Raw genomic sequence first — 7316 nt, forward strand, 5'->3', positions numbered from 1 at the left:
AACCTGCGCGCCCGTGGGGCTGGGGGGAGATGGTGTCACAAGCTGACAGCCCTCGCCTGAACGGCCCTTCACTGGCACCGTTTCCACAGATAACTGAGTGCCAAAGAGGAACCACCACTACTGTGACCGGGGGTGAACACTGCGCTGAGGATGCTCAGATTTGTATTTCCTTCGCTTTCATCTGCCCTGCCTTTGACAGCAGGTTTTGTTTCATTAAAAACCGAAGCGGCAGACCCATGCCAGGTTACTGAGCTGGTTACCCAGAGCAGTTAGGAAACACGCACCGCTCCGTTTCTGTACAAGAGGTCACCAACCGAGTTTGTTGCATCACACCCCCCCCCCACCTACTGCTCTCACCTGCAGGGGGGCACAGTGCTCACTGACGCGCAAGTACTTAATGAATACTAAACTTCATTGACGCAAGGGTAGAATTAATTTGTTTGAAATATTTCTTTCAAGTCGTTTGAAGGCTGTCTCTACTCTCTCATTTTAAGGATCACCATGTCCCGCTGCCCTTCATTCTGCATCTGCCCTTGTTTTGTTTTGGTCTGGGAAGAGACTTTCAAAACGCCAGGGATTCAATAAAATGGCATTTAACAAAAGAACAGGTACTAAAGTTAAACACAGGCCTAATAGACTGATTTACTTTGCTTACTTATTTGCTTACTTCACTTATGACTTGTAAACTGTAAATCCTTTAATCCTGTAGTCCAAATAATTTGCCATTTCAGTTGCCTCTCAGGCACCGTATTGCAACTTGGGAACAGGAAAGGACTCTGATGGTGAAGGGAAAAGAAAACATATCTGATCTCCAGCTCAAGCAGCTTTGCTCACTGTGTTGGTTTTCTTTTTTTTTTTTTTTTTTTTGGTGTACGTATACATGTATTCACATTGTGGTAATCCTCAAATCCTAAGTGTTCACAAGCAGGCGGGTATCTGTCAGAGCCCTGTGCACACTGACCAGGCTGACTGAAGCCAAAGGTATCACACAGGTATGTAATGCTGTACGCCTGGGAGGAGGTGAGAAATATTTCACTCATTTGGTTGGTCAATCAGCCAGACAGTGTGGAGTCCAAACACGTGCGGAACTCTGAGGAAACAAACCCATCTCGGCCAGAAAGGTTTTCCTTTTCACAGACTCCTTGATCCCATCAATTATAACTATTAGTTGGGGATACAATGCAACTTCTGAGTGCTCATCTTGTGACAGTCTCATGAAGGGTGAGTTTCTGATGGTCTGGATCAACTACTTGTTTTTGTACGAAACATAGCCACCTTATTTATGAGAGAAAAGCCAGCCCTCTTTGCTAGCCCTTTGGTAACGGCAATAGGCTGCCCTAGAAGGCAGACAGCCCAAATGATAGCCCGAAAGGCTACCTGCAGGACCCTGCTCCTCCATAAGATTACAACACTTTCACAGTTTTATTGTTACATGAATTCAGGAGTACCGACCACAAAAACTGATCCTGAGCTAATCTCCACATGTTCAGTTCTGGTTAAGTAAAGTTGTCCTACTTCTTTTAGTTTTGAAAGGTAGAAAAATCAAGAGGTGACATCTAGTCCTATCAGGACAAAATAAAAAAAGGGTGGGGAACACCAAGATGGCATCAGCACTTTGTAATCTTTGGGGTGGAGTGATAACACGTTACTGCCTCTATAGGGTGCTTATATCTACAGCCAGTTGATGGTATGGATAGTGAAACCAAAAAGCCTGCTCTGCTACATGTCACATCAGGTTAATTGAGCAGAAGGCCTTCCCACACGATGTCACTGAGAGGGAACCTGTCTGGCACCGCAGTGAAATGGTGGAATACTGAAGAGAGGGTGATGCCCCACCAATGCCACTTCCCAGTTCTGGACAGAGGTGGTGGCAGCTAAGACATCCTCCAGGGTGTCAGGAGGAGAGGTGTGGGTCCAATGACATCCTCCCCAGACTAAATATGCTAAGGACGCAAGTGCTAGAGCTGAGGCCACCCTCTCTCTGCTGAGACAAGTCAGACAGGTTCTGATCAGTACAGAGGAGGGTGATGTGGCAACTTTAAAGAAAGGATAAACAAAAAGCACAGTAAGACTGCTTGAAGAAAATGATCCAAACAGTGAAAACAAGGCTAGGCCAGTTGGGAAACAGCAGGAAAAAGATGCCTCATCAAGAAGTTCAAAAGAGCTGAAACAGCAGCCAGCACGCTCCACCCTGTGCATTCTTTCATGAAGAACAAGAATGGTATTGTGCGCATATCCTAAAGAAGTACCTGATTTTTTTTTTCCAACTGCAGAACAAATCAGAGTGGATGATAGCATGTCCACAGCACGAAACTACAAGCAGACTATCACTTGCACATAGAGAATCCTCTTTGTTTCTACACTGACACAAATGGTATCACACCATTTATATTGTTCCATACATGCAAATCTTCCTAATGTTGTATGTAACTACAGCTGAAAGCACACTCCTGGCAGCTCCAGTTCTCTGCAACTCTCCATAACAATTCCACCATTCTGACCTATAAACAATGTCAAACTGCATTCCACAGAACTGCACAATATGCTGCTAAAAAGAAATAAATACAGTTTTTGCCTTCTGCTTCAGCAACGTGCCCAACCTTTTTCTTTCCCCACTTTTATTTACAACCCATCTCTGCTGTCTCTGGCACCACATTCATCCATGTGTTCATATCATCTCAGCTTCCTTTGAAATTGTTAGACCCCTCTTCACTACCTTCCTGGACCAGCTAATCCCTCAGCTGTTAGAGAGCTCTTCATAACTCACATTTTATGATCAACCACGACTACTGCAGTGATGTCCATTTCAGTGTATTCCACATGGAATTGCTTCCTTGAGAAGCAATTAATACAAAAGAGATCTAGATCCATAAATGAGTATCATGAAATTGCCCTTTTGTTTTTACTCTACCATATTTTTCAGTAGCTGCTTAAATAATGGCATTCAATAATACAAACATCTGATAATATTTAGTGCCTTGAGACATGGATATTTTACTTACTGAAAAAGTGCCACTGTAGATCTAAATTACTTTATAAAAATATTCACCAGTCTTTGCGGCGCTTTCAGGAAAATACATACAATTCCTTTAGTAGCCTCTCCTCCCTTTATGCAATTGTTTTCTCCTTTACAATCAGATAGATGGCAGGAAAGTTTTAGACTTTAAATTCATAATTATCTTCCCCGTGGGCATGTGATGATGTGCTCATTGCATCATCTCTCCTGTCTCTGAATATTTAAAAAAAAAAGTCGCCTTACAAATTAAATCTTGGGAAAGGTGAGAGCAGGAACTGGTATTTCCACTTTTGCTCCTGGTTACATGCTGTGGAAGTAATGTGATGTGTTGGAAATGCAGATGTTAATGTGGTCACTGTCTAAATACATTCGTCCAAGCTAGCGTGCATCCAGAATTATTGTGCCGTGGCTATCATAAGAAGTACCTGAAAAAGAAACAGATATATATTGTTAGTGAAAGGGATTACTCTGAACTTAAGGTAGCACTTATAGGCAAATCATGAATTAGCTGTCATATTAGATTAAAAGGAAGCACTAAATTATCATATGTTTTTAAGTATTTTATTTCAAGTAATAAAGCATTATAATTTTTTCTTTACAGCCAAACAAGTTGGTTTTGTTTTTGGTTTTTTTTTTTTTTTTTGAGAGAAAATAGGCCAAACGCTGTATTGAAATCAAGTCGAATTCTTGCTCTGTGAAGGAGATAACCTGAACTCTCAACCTGGGAAACAAGCTGTTACTATGGGATACCGTACAAACACGTTTGTGGATAAAGAGCGACAAGCCAGCCTGGATAGTATAGGTTTTGTATCACCCAGAAATGACGGTGATAGGTGAGAGAACAAGGGTGGCTCTAAAAAGACCTTGCAGTAACTGCATAACACACATCTTGGCAGTATTAATGGATACAGAAGGGAGATTTGTCAGAGCCTCTTTGCCAAAATACATTTTATTACACTCTGATGTTGGAGAGCAAGGAAGATGCTCCACGGTCTAAGGAACATTTTATTAATATTTTTTAGTCCAATAATTTGCTTCATCCGAGATGAGGCATCTGTTTCTCCCCTCTCATATACGGAGAGAAACAGATGACCCAAAATGCAAGTGCTTTTTCTTCACGTTATTTCAAATTCACACAGTCCGAGGAATTGTTCAGGCTGCCTCCCCTGCGATTCATTGCTAATACAGAGACACCTTTTTTGCACGAAGCTACACTGGCAGTTTGCAAGTACGTCAGAGTATGAAATACTCCAGTAGACCAGAAATTTGAATGCTGCGGTCACAGAAAAAAATTAGAAAGAGTTTCCTCCACATTTAGGTATAAAATATATACACAAACTATTTTGAAAAATTTAAAAATTGCTACAGCAGGAGAGTTAGCAGAAAAAGAAATTTTTAAAAATTGCTGAAATGCTGTGAAAATTCAGGGCTATAAACACCTAGGAAGCTTAAAGTCCTACTTAGAATACTCAGTACACATTTCTCATTGGGATAGAAAATGTTAGAAAATGTTACTTCCTGTGACTCTTCTTCAAAACTCACTAGTTTTTGTGGTTTGGTGGTTTTTTTTTTTTGTTTTTTTTTTTAAATTTATTTTATTTTTAATTACAGCAAAGGCATTTTTGGAGGCTGGGGTAAGGGCTGAGGCAGAAGCAGAGACACAGGATTACCAGAAAGATGGAAAAGACAATATATAGGATGAATCATTAAATAAAAATCTCTTCTTCTCTGTTGTTGGAGATGGATATAAAGGAATATTAGCCAGTAAAATGAAAATAATCATCAGTCAAGAGCATACGGTGAGCTCATGGAGGAGGAAAATCCTCCCAGGGGTTGTGCCCCACTGCACGAGTGCAGTCCTGCCAAGGTCACGCATTCAGCACGAGACATGCTCCTCTGGTTTCTTCCTCCCTCACCCCAGCGCAGCATTTGCTGTCCTACGCTCGCAAAGGGCACAGTGCTCTCTCTCCTGCTCCCCGGCCTGACCCACAGCTCAGCTGCGCGGGGACCTCCAGAGGGAGAGGGACCACTGGTTTGTACAGCATCAGGAAATGGTGTGTTCCGTTCCAAGGATCAGGTACAAAGGAATGGCCGCACTTACTCAGCACAGCTGGATCCAATGCGATGAAACTCCAGCTCTGAAAGTCAGATTGTTTCCTTGTTGAAAAAAGAAAAAAAAAATACAATAGCAATGATTAAATTAATTCATTTCCAGCTTTGGTTTATTGTGATACCATTGCTAAATAACAGCCTCCTAACCCAGAACACCTGCAAGGTCTTTGCTTTTTCCATTTCCCTAGATAAAAAAAATAAAGCCCATTTCTTTGTCAAACACTTGTTAATGTATTATTTTGTAGCAGAAATGAGAAGCTGCAGAGAGAAAGCGTTTTTCCCTATGCGTGCGTAACATTTCATTTGCGTTAGAATGAATTTGCCCCATTCATCTTATTAAAAACAGATTATTTTTTCTTTGCCCATTATATATACCTGTTTAAATCGCTATGTCTAAATATGAAGAAATAAATGAAAGCTGAAGTTGTGTATGTCATTTTACAACAGAGCTGATAAATGGTATGCTTCTGTGATTTGTTTGAGCTGGCTGTGTCTTGTGAACCATGATGCTAATTTCACATCTCAGTTATTGCAAAAGTGCCAAATAAAAGGGATTTTTTTCATAACATTTTATCCCTAAAAATAAGCATTTATACGTATGGTAAAAATAAATTTAACCAGTTGAAAAAAGTGATGGTTTCAAGTCAGCATTACCCACACAACTTTCATTTAAGTCTTATTTAGCTTAGGAAGTACTTCAAGCAAGGATCTTAATTTAAGCATTTCCTAACATTCACGATCAGCCTCATCCTGCAGTTGATTTAGCTTAGCTAAGTAATACAGGATTGGGCTTTAATTTTGAAATAATAGGAAACAGAAAGAAAGTCTACTAAAAAATACACCTAAAATGAAGTATTTTTCTGTCATTTGTGGATTTTATATATTTAAAGTTATCAAGTTAGCTGTGCTATGTTCTCCTATACAAATTTTATATCAGCAAAATATAGCAGCAAAAAAAATAATCACTAAGATACTAGTAAGTAGGCTAAAAATACAGTATGTTCCCTTTTTGACAAAGGGGTATATAATGCAGCTATAATACCAGTAAAGATTTATTGTGACTTGTTACTGTATGTACATTGTTCATCTTATGCAAATGCGTTTTGTCAGTACACACGCATGCTGAAATATGATTTATCACACAGTCCTCACAGCATCGTAATTCTGATACCCTGTGACCATTGTTTGAAGGACTGCAGAAAAAACCCTCAAAGTTGGGTTAATGTTTCAAGCTCAACCTAAACCGCTGAGGGATAAGCAACAGTGTATGGAAGATATTCTGGACTTTGACAATGTGCAAGAAAGTTAAAAATCATTGCGGCTCCCAAATCTCACCTGTGCCCAGGTTGTAGCTGATGAATAAAACATCACACAACTACTATGTATACTCCAAATAAATACATGGTAAAATGCTACTACACCTGTTGTTATGAAGTTCCTGAATGAAAAGCAACCATTGAGGCCAACTGGAAAAAAAAGTTAAATAGAATTCTTAAGATTTTTTTAAACCAACAAAAACCTGATGAGAGATACAGATAAAACATATCGCTGAAGTAAAAGGTATGAAGTTCTTTAGTTAATTTTCCGGTCATTTCAATATTGCATTGCTTTATTTTAACCAAAATAATACAAAAAATACCTGGAAAGTAACACCTACTTAAAAAAGATGCTATTCAAGAAGAGCTTGAATAACTTGTTACTGCATGAAAATTCATTCCTGCAATTAATGTGTGTACTGATACACGAATAGAAGTACCAGTAAAGAACATCATTGCAAATTCTTCTATTTCCACTAGCAGAATGTTTCTATGAGGCATCGGTTATCTTCTAGTGTGTCGCACAGCTCGGAGGGATGGCACACTGGACGTATCTAGTAATAAATGCGCACTTACCGAGCAAAAAAATCACTGATCAAGATGCACATCCTGAAATTACAGCCATTCAGAAATAGGTCATAGTTGACTATTCCCACAAAATAATTCAAGAATCTCCTAAAATTCATAGAAAAAACAAGCAAACACAGTATTTAGTTTAAATCGATAGCTAATCATTACTTTTGACAGGCTTTACAGACACGCTATAATCCCCTTGAAATTCAGGAAACGCACAAAACCAAGAACACAATTGAGTATGCCACAGGTTATTACCTCAAGTAATTGCAGGGGTGTAACATCAAAGATTGTGAAGG

General features: G+C 39.5%; 1 long non-coding RNA gene across 1 annotated transcript; it reads right to left on the bottom strand.

The window, feature by feature from the left end:
- Window positions 1-6564: 6564 nt before the first annotated feature.
- On the bottom strand, window positions 6565-7316 carry LOC309675359. The gene is made up of 3 exons (XR_014269484.1): window positions 7276-7316; window positions 7021-7119; window positions 6565-6594 (listed from the first exon to the last, which is right to left on the bottom strand). It is a non-coding gene; the product is annotated as an uncharacterized lncRNA (long non-coding RNA).

This window comes from Vanellus vanellus, assembly GCF_965231255.1.
Source record: "Vanellus vanellus genome assembly, chromosome: 9".
Classification (NCBI taxonomy): Eukaryota; Metazoa; Chordata; class Aves; order Charadriiformes; family Charadriidae; genus Vanellus; species Vanellus vanellus.